Source organism: Capsicum annuum, chromosome 6 (genome assembly GCF_002878395.1).
Source record: "Capsicum annuum cultivar UCD-10X-F1 chromosome 6, UCD10Xv1.1, whole genome shotgun sequence".
Classification (NCBI taxonomy): domain Eukaryota; kingdom Viridiplantae; phylum Streptophyta; class Magnoliopsida; order Solanales; family Solanaceae; genus Capsicum; species Capsicum annuum.
The window spans coordinates 189,767,679-189,781,619 of NC_061116.1; positions in this window are offsets into that span (position 1 = coordinate 189,767,679).

Genomic DNA, 13,941 nt, shown 5'->3' on the forward strand with positions numbered 1-13,941 from the left:
TCGGATTTTAGCGAAATTGGTATCGTTGAAAAGCTAATTCAATCATCTATAATTTTATGCACTTGATATGAAAAATTGCATGTATATAAAAATTTATACATGTTTAACTTAGACCCTTGTAGAATCGAATATCGAATTTTGGATGAATCAAAGGAGCTTAGCTCAACTTTGTTCTAAGTCGTTGCTATGATCATTTTTCACCACTAAATCACTTCATAGACTATGATAATGATCATGAGACTTATATTCACATAAAAATCATTTATATTAGAGCTTATATGCGTAGGAACGACGGTTAGAATTCTAGCACAAAAATATGGGGTATTATAAATTACATGTCTTTTTTCATATTTTCTTGCCTTCTACAGTAATTTCCAGATTTAGAGATGAATTATCGTTGTTTTAATTACCAATCATGATTATATGATGTTTTGACATGAGATTTATGCATGGTTTACTATCCCAAGATTGAATGTTATTATTTTAAGAAAGATGATGCTTTAAGCATCTTATGATCAGATTATTTACAGAATTATAATAAAGCTTTGATATTTGGTCCTTAGTTTAGCCATGGAATCAACTTTGTAGTTTTATTATAGATTAATGAATTCAGAACAACTTTATTTACCCAATTAATCAGATAAACCCTTATGCTAGTTTTAAAGTGGATTTCAAATAGAATGAGCTCACAGATTTAAAGGGAGTAGTATTTAGCACTGAGCAGGAATTGTGGACAAAACTACAAATCACCCAATTAATCAGATAAACCCTTATGCTAGTTTTAAAGTGGATTTCAAATAGAATGAGCTCACAGATTTAAAGGGAGTAGTATTTAGCACTAAGCAGGAATTGTGGACAAAACTACAAATCCTACGTAGGTACAGAATATCAGATATTCCCACTTCTATGTGGATGACAGATTTAGCTTGTGATCGATTACATAGACAGCAGGTTATACTCCTTGGCAAGAGTATAAAAGCTCTTCCTAGCATGAGGTTCCCTCCTTAGGAGAATGAGATGTTGGAATCCATGTTAGCTCATATAGTTTATGTCGGTTAGAAGAACCTACCTGCAGCTTAAAATAAAGTATTTTCCCTGCTACTTAAAGTAAAAGATTAACAGAAAAGTGTAATACCCCATAAAATTCTTAGTCCGAAATTCAGCTTTTAAAGCATTTCATGCTTCAAGACTTGGATAAATTTTGCTAAGTGTCCAAAACATAGTCTCATTTTAGGCCTCCAAACTTCAGGGATTTATTTGACAACCCTCCCAACCTCTGTTTTTGGATTTTCAAGTTGCGTTGCGATGGGAAAAGGTTGTAGTACATCCTGGGTAAGTTTTGAAATTTTTTGAATAACATAAGGGCATATTTGGATTAGCAAAACAGTAGCTCCCTACGATAAGAGGGCGTCGCCCGGCCTAGAATACTGCTCTATGGCAGGAGTCGCCTGCTTATAGCAGTGGACTAAGCCAGGCGTCGCTCGCTAAGTCCTGTGGGTATCCAGAATTTCTATACTTGACCCCCGTGTCTTTAAGGACATTTTGGTCATTTTTCCACCATATAAGCTTTATAACACGGGATTTGAGCTCCAAAACACCAAAATATACATGTTTTGTTGAAATTCTCTCAAGAACAATCAAGAACAAGCTTAGGGTTTCATTGGAAACTTTAAGAATCAAGCCGTTTTCACCATAACTTTCATGTATTCTTAATCTCAGGTATGGGTAGTGTTCATCCACGGATCCCTTTTATCCGTGGAGTTCAAAATCCATATTTTAAAATGTATATTATGAATGTATAGTTGTGATATGATCATGTTCATGATTTATGGTGGATTATTGTGTTATTAAAATGTTAGTTTGATGAACTTTCATGATACATGTGATGTTGTTGGTTAAAAATCCATGAAATTTGGTGTAGTGGATGATTAAATTGACGAGCACACCTATGTTTTCAGGAATGCATGGAAGGTGTTTGATAATATGCCTAAAATGATAGAAAGCTTGCTTTAGGACTCAATAGTACTTAAATGAGAAGTCCATGCTATATGTTTTGCAAATTTCACATGAATCCCATGTTGAGTATTATGTATTGCTATTGTGAGATGAATGATCATGATATTGAAGCATTACAAGTACTTCCATATGATATGAAATCCCTTCCATGTAATATATCGTTGAGAACCATGTTTAGTATGAAATCCTTTATGTATGATATGATGAATTATGGAATCTACTCTTTAGCCACATGTGTCAGTTTCCTTTCATCGAGTCCTGGGGGAACTTGTACCCAAAAACTATAGCTGTGTGCCTAGAGCTAGTTTCATGTCTCACGATATCTTCAGACAAGCTATATTTCCTAAACCTCATTCATTCAAGTGACTCAGGAAATCTCAGAAATCTCATGATCTCAGTCAACATCAGATATCAATATTATTTTATCAGTCAACAAAAATTCAGCAGATTTATGTCCATGTTCAGTCAGTTAATCATGTTCAGTCTCTTTAGTTAGGAGTAGAATTTAGCACCGAGTGAACCCAAGTATGGGAACTCACCTGCCCGTAGAGGGCGTGATTCTTAGTAGCAATCCTTGTGTTCAATAACTACGTAGCCAGCGTAGGTTGAGACATCATACCTTCTAGTTGAGGGTTAATGAGGTGGATTACCTACCAGTTGAGGGTTCCCACCATTCTCATTATGAGTACCTGCCAGTAGAGGGTTCTCACAGCTTGTCCTTACCAGTGGCACGGTATTGACACCCTTCCATTTAGTGTAAGGATTGAACCTCATCTAAGCTATATCAGCTCACCATAGGGCATGTCGGTTAGATAATTAATTCCTATAGTCTCAGTCTCAGTCTCATTAAAGGAACTTAGATAATTCCAATAGATTCAGGACTGTTAGATACAGTTGACTCAGATACAGTACAGAACTCAAATAGGTCCATCAAATTCAGGGCTGTTAGATACAGTCATTTATATTCTCAGATTTATTAGTCATCAGTTATGTTATGTATATAAAAAAACCACGTTATCAGTATAAAGATTTATTCTTCATGTTATCGCGATCTCAGTTTCTATATTTTCATGTTTTCACTCTCACATTCATATCAGTCAATTAGTTAGCATTGCTCATGCATATACCCCTTTGCATCTAGCCTACCTCACTCATATACTTAGTACTTTTAGTTGTACTAACACATTCGTGCTATGGTTCTTTATTTTTATGTTACACTATAGGTTCAGAGACACGAACCCCAGATCAACAGCAGCAGTAGCAGTAGTACTTTAGTGCCCAAATTTGCAGTGAGTCCTCTTCATTCGAGGACAATATGACATTATTTCTTTATTGTTTTCAGTCAATTTTTAGTTTGTGGAGTTAGTCAGAGATATGTTCCTTCAACTCCTTATTCAAACAGTATTAAAAGCTTTCATATTTATGATTTACGATGTAGACTTGAGTTATTCTTAGTTATTTTTTGTATTCAATACCCCATATTGATGTTATGGCTCCTCAGATAATATTTTCAGTTGAACCTTATTTCCTTTTAAATATTTTTCGTATTTTATGATATGTATTATGCAACTACAGGTACAAATATCAGTCATGGTTTAGCTTGTGGTCCTTCAAGGTCATGAGCACCGTGTAGCATTCTGGTTAAGGTTCAATAGTGTCCTAGGAAGTCTGAAAGCTGCATCTAGTAGAGTCTTGTGAATGGGTATGTTAAGTGCCACATTTGTGTAAAGGAGGCTATAAGATATTTAGGAACAGTTTCCTTTTATTCAGTACCCATGTCGTGCTAGGGAGCATAATCTCAAGTTAAACTCTCAGTCTATTTCAGACCACGCCTTTAAAGAAAAGAAACGATCTAGCTCCTCAGCCCGACAATCCTTTGGGCGATTATGTTTCATATGCGGAGTTCAAAGCCATATTTACCGCTCTTGCCCAATCTGTTACTGCCCAAAATAAATGGAAAGCAGTCATTTTCGCTAACCCAGTGGCTAGCTCAGCAATAACGAGGATTTGGGACCTCACTCAGATGAATCCTTCTTCTTTCTCAGGGTCTAAGTCAGACGAGGACCCACAAGAATTCATTGACCAAGTACATAAGGTCATAGTCATCATGGGAGTCACTTCTTGTCAGAGTGCTGAGTTAGCCACATACCAGTTACAGGATGTTTTTGATACTTGGTACAAGTAATAGAAGTCCGAGAGGTTAGAGGATGCAGATCTTATTGAGTGGGAGGAATTTTTCATGGCTTTCTTAGACAGATTCTTTCCCCAAGAGCTGAGGAAGGCAAAAGTTCTAGAATTCATTAACCTTAGGCAGGGAAATATAACAGTTAAGGAGTACTCTCTCAGATTCACTAAGTTATCCAGATATGCCCCTCATGTGGTTGCCGACAGTAGGGCTAAGATGAGTAAGTTCATGTCAGGGGTGAATGATAGTAGGGTAAATAAGTGTAGATCTGCCATATTGATCAGTGACATGACTTTAGCTAGACTCATGACCCATGCCCAGCAAATAGAGAAGTAAAATATTAGGACTAGGGAGAGGCAGAACAAGAGAGCGAAGTCAAGCAGTTTCAACTTTGCTCAGGCCAAGTCAGAGGGAGGAAACTGTTCACAATTTTGCTTCAAGTCAGCAGTTCTAGCCCCTTCCTCTGCCAGTGGGTTGCCTCCCACTAGAGCTTGATTTATTATCGCAGCATGACTTAGTTATCTTGATTACTCAAACTTCCTCAAGATCAATATCAACCACACTGTTGATTTTGTCTTGGAGATTGATATATTTCTTCACCCGCTGTCTCTTAACTTTGAATGTTTTATCATTCTCATATTCAAGTTCCACTACATAGAAATCGTAGACTTGGTGAACCTTAAATAGACCTGATCATCTAGACTTGAGTTTTCCTGGAAATAGTTTGAGCCTAGAATTGAAAAGCAGTACCAAGTCACATTTCTAAAAGTCTCGCTCGACAATTCTCTGATCATGGTACTTTTTCATTTGCTCTTTGTATATATCAACTCTCTCATATGCTTTAAGATAAAATTCGTCTAATTTATTTAGCTTCTCTAACCATATTTTGGCAGCGTCACCATAGTTCAAATTCATCTTCTTTAGTTCCCAAAGTGCTTTATGTTCCAGCTCAATCGGCAAATGACACAATTTTTCGTACACCAATTGGTATGGGGAAATCCTAATTGGTGTCTTAAAAGTTGTTCGATAGGACCACAATGCGTCATCCAATTTCCTCGACCAATCTTTCCTACTTGTGTTTACTATCTTCGCAAGGATTTCCTTGATTTCTTAATTAGATACTTTCACTTGCTTGCTGGTCTGAGGATGGTACGGGGTGGCTACCTTATGCTGTCTCACTCTATACTTTGCCAAGGTAGCCTTGAACATTTTATTACAGAAGTGAGATCCTCCATCGCTTATTATAGTACGAGGTACCCCAAAGCGAGAGAAGATATTCTTTTGTGAAAATGCAACCACCCGTTTTCTTTCGTTGTCTGCTAAAGCCACTGCCTTGACCCATTTTGATACATAGTTGACAGCGACCAATATATACTTCATTCCGAATGAGCTGATGAAAGTCCCCATGAAATCAATGACCCATACATCGAATTGGTCCACCTCCATAATCGTAGTCATAGGCATTACATGGTGCTTGGATATGGACCCTTGCCATTGACATTGGTCACACCTCTTTACAAACTCATAGTAGTCTTTAAAAAAATGGGCCAGTAGTAGCCGCTCTGAAGGACTTTTCGCGCAGTATGGTCTCCTATATGGAGACCTCCTAATGGGGATGCATGAGCTGTTTCTATAATGCACAACACCTCAGCTTCTGAAATGCATCTTCTAATAATACCATCTATACATCACTGAAACAAATAAGGTTCTTCCTAAAAGTACTCCCTTACATTACGGAGAAACTTCTTCCTATACTGAAATGAAAGATTATTTGGTAGCACCTCACTCACTACATAGATTGCAAAATCTACATACTGTGGCACTCTTTCGAGTACCACAGCCAAAACTCTCTCACCCGGAAATGATTCATTAATTTCAAGTTCATCCTTCACTGCCTGCTCCCTCTCGAGTCTAGATAAGTGGTCAGCTACTTGATTCTCACAAACCTTTCGATCTTTCACTTCAAAATTGAATTCTTGCAGTAGCATGACCCATCTTATCAGCCTTGGTTTCACATCCTTCTTGGCCATTAAATAGCACAAATCTACATGGTCAATGTGTACCACCACCATGGTTCCTAGTAAGTAAGCCTAAAACATTTTGAAGGCATACACAACAGCAAGGAGTTCCTTTTATATAATTGTATAGTTCCTTTGAGCTCCGTTCAACGTCTTGCTTGAATAATAAATTAGGCAAAAAAATTTCTCCCATTTTTGCCTAAGTACAGCCCTAAGCGCTACTCCACTGGCATCACACATAATCTCAAATGGCATTAACCAGTCTGGTGTGACAATCACGGGAGCCGCAACAAGCTTCTCCTTAAGGCATTGAAATACTTTTCTACACTCTTTATCAAACACAAACTTAGCTTTCTTCTCTAGAAGTTTGCATAGTAGGCTTGCAATTTTGGAGAAGTCTTTAATAAATTGACGGTAAAACCTAGCATGACCCAAGAAACTATGAATTCCTTTCACGTAGATAGAAAGGGGTAGTTGCTCAATCACTTCGACCTTTGCTTTGTCGACTTCAATTCCTTTTACTGATACTCTATGCCCTAAAACAATGCCCTCCTTCACCATGAAGTGACATTTTTCCCAATTTAGTATGAGGTTGACTTCCTCACATCGATGCAAGGCTTTGCTAAGGTTCACCAAACACGATTCGAATGAATCTCCGACTACTAAAAAATCATCCATAAACACTTCCAAAGTATCTTCAACCATATCTGAAAATATAAACATCATACATATTTGGAATGTGGCTGGCGCATTGCATAACCCAAATGGCATACACTTGAAAGCGAATGTGCCGTATGGACAGGTGAAAGTGGTTTTCTCCTAATCTTCAGGAGCAATCAAAATCTGATTTTACCTAGAATATCCATCTAGGAAACAATACCAACCCCGTCCTACTAGTCGGTCAAGCATTTAGTCTACGAAAGGTATTTGGAAATGATCTTTCAAGGTCCATAAATTCATCTTTCGATAGTACATGTATACTCTTCATCCGGTGAAAGGTCGAGGGGGATTAGTTCATTGTTTTCATTTGCAACCACAATAATGCCTCCCTTCTTGGGGACACACTGCACAAGACTTAACCACGAGCTATTAGACATGGGGTACAAAACCCTTACATCCAGCTATTTAATAATCTCCCTTTTTATTATTTTTTGCATCGGCAGGTTCAGTTTCCGTTAATGCTCGATAGTGGGTTTGCAATTCTCCTCCAGCTGAATCTTATAAGTGAAAATACCTAGAGTTATGCCAATAATATCGGCTATGGTCCAGCCTATTGTATTTTATATCTTTGAAGCACGGAAATGAGTGCCTCCACCTGCTGCTTCCCAAGTTCTGCTGCAATTATGATTGGTAATGTATTTTCATTACCTAGAAATACATACTTTAGATGACTCGGCAACTCTTTTAACTCCAACACCAGAGGTTCCTAAATGGATGGTTTAGCCGGAGGTGTTGGCCTATTCTTTAGACCCAAATCAAGTTTCCTGGGAGCATAAGAATATGACCCCATTCTATTTACTGCACAAACATACTCCTCATATTTCTAAATTCCATCACTATCGAAATTCATCAAGACTGCTGCTAAAGGGTAACAGAAAGGATGTTTTCTCTTTCTTTTCATAATAAACATCTATGATGGACAACAAGCTCATGTCATTAGGATGCTTCATAGATTGACAGACATCAAACTTAATATCTTTCTCATTTAATTTGAATAGAAGTTGGTTAGCTCGCAGGTCGATGAGCACACTTCCCGTGGCAAGAAAAGGTCGACCTAAAATGATAGGTACTTCAAAGTCAATTTCACAATCCAGGATGACGAAATCTGCAAGGAATATAAAATTAGCCACCTTGACAAGCATATCATACAATACTCCCACAGGTCACTGATCTATTGACCAGCACTAGTCTCATATTCGTGGGCATAAGATTTCCCAAACCCAACTTTTTGTAGATTGCTAGTGGCATCAGGTTGATGCTCTCCCCCAGATCACTTAACACTTTAGCAAAATTGAGAGGCCCAATCGTGCATGGGATAGTGAAAGCCCCTGGATATGTCTTCTTTTGCATCAAAGAACTCATTAAAACAGCACCACAATGGTGGAGAGTATCTTATTCCTCAAAGCTAACAGTCCACTTCTTTTAACGATATCCTTCATAAACTTTTCATATCCTGGCATTTTCTCTAATGCCTCAACCAATGGCAAATTTATTGTCAACTGCTTCAGCATAGACATGAATTTACCAAACTTTGTATTATCAGCCTGCTTCTTCAATCTGTGTAGAAAAGGAGGTGGTGGTATTGGGATAGTTATGACAACCTCTTCCTTTTTCTTTTGTTCCCACTTCCCTACACCATTACCTTGCCGATGGGTGTGAGAGGTATCAGTATCTTCTATATCCTCAACCTCAGCTAGACCATTTTTATCCTCCTTGTGATCTTCAGTAATCATATTTTCAACAATATTTTTGCCCACTAAAGGTCCCGATAAGGTCTTACCACTTCGAGTGGTAATTGCCATACATAACCATCGTTTTGAGGGTTTAGAATTGTATCAATTGGTAAAGTGACACTCTTTCTCTACTTTGCTGAGACAAAAAGCTAGTTTACTTGCTGCTCCAACTATTTTATTAAAGCGACATATGAACTAAGCATTTGGTTTGCATTAGATATGTCTCTTCTCATCTCATTTTGACCTTTCAATAAGTTAGCTTTCATATCCTATTGGTTTTTTACTAATTTAGCTTTCATCTCGTGTTGGATCTTCATAAATTTAGAAAACATATCCTCCATGCATATCTTCCCAGAGCTAGTTGTAGCAGCCTCTCGATTTCTAGGAGGGATGTACAACCCGCTCCTATCTCTTTTGTTCTTTCAATTCTCCTGGTCGTGCTTCCTGTAGCCTAGCTTCTAGTAGTAATTTAGCCCTTGATTTCCTTGGCCTCCATCATAAAATTTCCAACCTTGGTTTCCGTGGCCACCGCCTCAAAACCCCCCCTAATTATAGACATAATTAGCTTTTTCTTCATCTTCAGATTCATCTAGCCCATGAGTACCTACTGCTTTCACTTTATGCTTAGTTAGCAGATCCATCTGAGTTTTTAGGGGAGCCATGTCTTGCTCATGTTCTTCTTCTCTACACCTTTGTTCAGCTGTCATGCCCATAGACATAGTGGGGCTTGCAACTTCAGACTCTCTATTGTGCCATGCTTGACTTTGTTTCGTCATACGATCGAGCATTTCAACTGCCTCTGGATAAGTAAGGTCCATGAATGATCCATATGCAACATTATCTAAAACTTTCTTTGTCAGAGAGTTGAAGGCTCGATACAATATCTCCATCAGGTGGACTTCAGTTATATGATGGTTAGGGCACTGCCTGAGCTTCTTCTTGAACCTTTCCCAAGTTTCATAGAGAGCTTCGGTGGGGAGTTGTCTGAAAGTGGTGATTTCATCCCTTAGCTGAGCTCGGTTCGATGGAGGAAAAAATCTCTCAAGGAATATATCCTTCAATTGGCTCCAATGTGTGATGGAACCTGGAGTTAACCCATTCAACCATAAAGTTGCTTCTACGGACAATGATAATGAAAACAGCCATAACCGGATAGCATTTTGACCAACTCCAGGATTGTCAAATGATTTGCATATTGAGACAAAGTTTATCAAGTGCATATATGGATCATCTCTTGCCAAACCACCAAATAATCCCTTTAAGGTGTAGTAACTGGATCATGGTTCTTGTGATGTTAAACTTTACTCAAGGTTCTAATGGTGGAGGAATGATAGCTTCGGTTGCACCTAATCTATCCAGATCATCATCATCATCATTAAGATCTAATTGCACTGCTTGACATTCTGGTTTTATCCATCTACGATGAATTCTATTGGCATGCCTGTTTGCTGGGCTAGGCATAGCATCGACTCATTGCTGTTCATTGGGTTCAACAACTCATCATCACCTAGATCCTCATCGTTTAGGTCCATTCTGCAATTTATATTATCCACATTTTGCTGACGCAGTTCTATATTAGCCAAAGCTGCTAATCTGTCAGCTTCTTATTGATTTGCCATTCTACTGATCAATTGAGGTTCTGGATTAAATGGTAATATTGGCTCTCCTGAACTTTTGGTTTGTGGCATCAACCACAATACCTGCAACTATCAAAAATAATAGACAAACATAAAATTCAAAAAAGTAACTAACTAGTCAAGTATCAGCAATAAACTCATTCAAAAATCGTATTCCCTGATAACGATGCCAAAATTTAATATGCCCAAATTACACCAGTCTTATGAGAATGTAAGTGGTTGCTGTCAAATATATAATCAAACTAGGTTGGGGTCAAATCCCACAGGGAATAAGGTGTTAATATAAGTTATTCATGATACAATTGGCTGATAGTTAATCGTTTCCAATAAATAGGGGGTTTGGATATTGTGATGTAGAATCTAATGTACTGTAAATGAAATAACTCAAATGAGAAACTCTTTTAACAAATGAAAATTCAAGATATTAAATAGACTGGAGTTATGGTTACCAAAATATGTTAACTGCTAGGGCTATAGATCTTGGTATAGTTCCCTTTTTTAACCTAAGTTGCAAGGATAATTGAATCTAGTTATTTACCCATTCATCTTTTGACCTCAGTAGATAGCCTATCCTTTAATTCTTTTGAATTTAAAGAACGCGTTGGTTATTCAATTGTTTTCCTATGTAGGCAGATCCGGTTAAGGCATTTTCCCTTAATCTAGAGGTTGGAAGCTTTAGAGTTCAAGTAAACTCTTCCTTTTCTTCCCCCATCCACTCTCTTCTTGTGAAAGTAATGTACCCATGTAAGCAAATCCGGCCAAGGTATTCGCTCTTAAACTTAAAGGAGAAACATCTTTAAGAGTCTAGAGGAACTTTGCTCTTCTCAATATATACTTTCCTCCCAGACAAGTGTTGTCTGTGGGCTTACCCTGTCATATTCAAGATAGGTCATTACAGTTCTCCACAATCACCTTCCTTTCAGACAAGTGGTTGATTCATCGAAGTAACTTAACAATAGTTTCCTTTTATAGAAGTGTTGTTCTAGTGCTGACCTTCTAGAGTGCACCCAAGGATATACCTTTCAAGTTGCGAACAAAAAGAACCGTTACATTGCTCAACAATCACCTTTCTTTAGAACAAGTGATTGCTTCATTGAAGTAACCCAACAATACTATCCCTTTGGGTATGTGATGTTATAGTGCTGATTTTTGTAGTTCCAAACAAGGGAAGTCGCAGCATTTCTCGACAAGCACCTTCGTTTCGGACAAATGATTACTTCATTGAAGTAACCCAACAACGCATGTGGTGACCTGCCTCTCGACAAGTAATTTGCTTCATTGTAGGAGCTCAACAATACATGCAATGTTATAGTGCTAACTTTGCCAAATCTGCACTCATGAAAAGCCACTAAAAACGAAGAAAGGTTTACGCAACATCAAGTATTCATGGAACTTACCTCGATCTACAAACCGAACTAGTTACTTATATTAAGGCTTCCATAACTCTAGCTATGGAAGCTTAGCCACACATTTCCATAGAAGAACCAGAAGATATCATTGTATTGCTTATAAATAAAGTAATGTCAGTTACAACAATTACAATAATAAGTTCCTAAGACCTCAATGGAGATAGAGTAATTGGTTCACCAAACTAATGAATAGTTCCCCAATATTAGCTAAGTTACCAATAAGCTTTCAAACCTTGCAAACTTTTTTGAATAATGAAAAGATGAAAGCTAGATCTGGAAAACTGCAGATCTAGATCTAACTTCCCAAAAAACAAAAGTCAAAGAGTAGGTGAGCATGAAGAAAAACTAAACCAATAGAGAAACTAGGAGTTGGATGTGTCTCAGCATGGATGCAAACTAAACCCTAGCATTTAATAGTTATAGTATCTCCTAAAGTCAAGGCTCCAAAAATTCAACATAAATTTTGCCACGTCAACTCCAACGGTAATGGTTGACGGTGCATTAAAGGTCCGACGGTGCCGTTGCATCCGTCGTTGCTCACTTCCAGTGTTTTTACATACTGCTGTTATCCGATGGTCAAGGTCGACAGTTCATCGGAGGTCCAGCACTCCATCGAGTCTTAAGGTCGCTTGGTTCCAGTGGTTTGACCTTCTGATTCTATACGATGGTCCAAATCGACGGTCTATCGAAGGTCCAATATTCCGTCAAGTCATACCGTTGCTTGATTCCAGTGATGTGCCCCTCTGGTTCTGTATGATGGTATATGTTGGCGTTAAGTCATAATAACGATGTCCCATCAACTATGCTGTTGAGGTTCATTTTTCCTTTATATTTTTGGAATTTTCCTCGTTGTCACTTTCACTTTTCTTTTATCCTTAAAACACTCAAATACCCTATTAAATACATATAAGTTGCTTGAAAACATTCAATTATCTTATGAAAAAGGTGTAAAATGTTCCGTCGAATGTCGGGACATCAATCCCCTACATTGATCCTCCACATTCATAATGAAACAAATAATTAGAAGTAAAACTATGCTCAACAACAACAACAACAACAACAACACCAACATACCCAATAAATTCCCACCAAGTGGGGCTTGGGGAGAGTAATGTACACAGTCCATACTACTACCTTAATGTGAGATAGAGAGGATGTTTCTGATAGACCCCTGGCTCAATATAAAGCAATCTAGGATAAGATATGGTATAGTACTAGAACAAGATACAATTGAAATTAACATATTTAATAACACCAAAAGCAAGATACTCCAAATATACACCACAACATACATCATCCTAACTCAGACTAACCTTCTGCCCTAATTCACCTCCTCATCAATATATCTATATCTATATATAAAGAGAGAGAGAGAAAGAGGGAGGTGCATCGATAAGATAAAAGAACAAAGGAGACAAGGTATCTTCGGTTACTATTATTTGAGCACCTATAGGGATACAACAATAATGTCATTAAACCTTCCAATTGAGATCTATAATGGAGCACATATCAGCTGATAAACATAAGATCCTTGTCAAACCAAGCTAAGTAAGACTAGATTTTTGGATGTTTCTAGTGTAGTGACTTGTTATGTTAGTAACTAATGCTTGAAGTAGAGGGTTATTATATTTATGGATTAGATTAAGGTTGATCACATAAATGTTATTAGACTTATTTGTTTATATCAAACTCAGAACTTAACTAGTCTCTGCTATTTAAAGACCTCAAACACAATAGAAAACTTAATAACTTTCAATTGGCTTGTAAAAAATTTATAATTTCTTTAGAAAGATAAAAGAAGTGTCCTATCAAACTAACTATAGACTCAAGTATAATTTTTTTAGGCTTAGGTTACAGTATCTGACTTTCTTCCTAAAAAATGTCTGACGTTCTAGTGACCTATATGGTTATATTTCTAAGTATGTTCTAATCCAACTTTATTAAGTTAGTAAAACAAGAAAGTCAAAGTTGAAAAGTACTACAAGATAATGTCAGTTTAAGGAAAAAACTTGAATAGAAAAGTATAAGAAAGGAATACGGCAATACTCATAGATGAAATACAATTATCAATCTAATAGTAGTAGTATTACTATATTATTTTATCTCCAAGATGTACAAGAAAAACTTAGAGTAACATTAAGTTGTCTCTGCCATGGAAGCGGTAATTTATGGGGTTGTTTTGTGCACCCGACTATCCTTATAACAATTCTGGCTAAAGTTGTA